The sequence below is a fragment of the Leptonychotes weddellii genome, chromosome 7 (genome assembly GCF_054177405.1).
Source record: "Leptonychotes weddellii isolate Sample4059 chromosome 7, ASM5417740v2, whole genome shotgun sequence".
Lineage (NCBI taxonomy): Eukaryota > Metazoa > Chordata > Mammalia > Carnivora > Phocidae > Leptonychotes > Leptonychotes weddellii.
In genome coordinates, this window is record NC_138375.1 from 87,334,352 (window position 1) to 87,334,579 (window position 228).

Below are 228 nucleotides of genomic sequence, written 5' to 3' on the forward strand. Positions count from 1 at the left end.
GACCTGAGCCGAAGGCAGTCGCTTAACCGACTGAGCCACCCAGGCGCCCCTCATTTTATTTTTAAATGGCTGTTAGATCAGCACTGCATAATGTGTAGAAGATCCATTTTTTTAAAAGTTAATTTCAGGGACGCCTGGGTGGCTCAGTCGTTAAGCATCTGCCTTCGGCTCGGGTCATGATCCCAGGGTCCTGGGATCAAGCCCCACATCGGGCTCCCCACTCAGCGG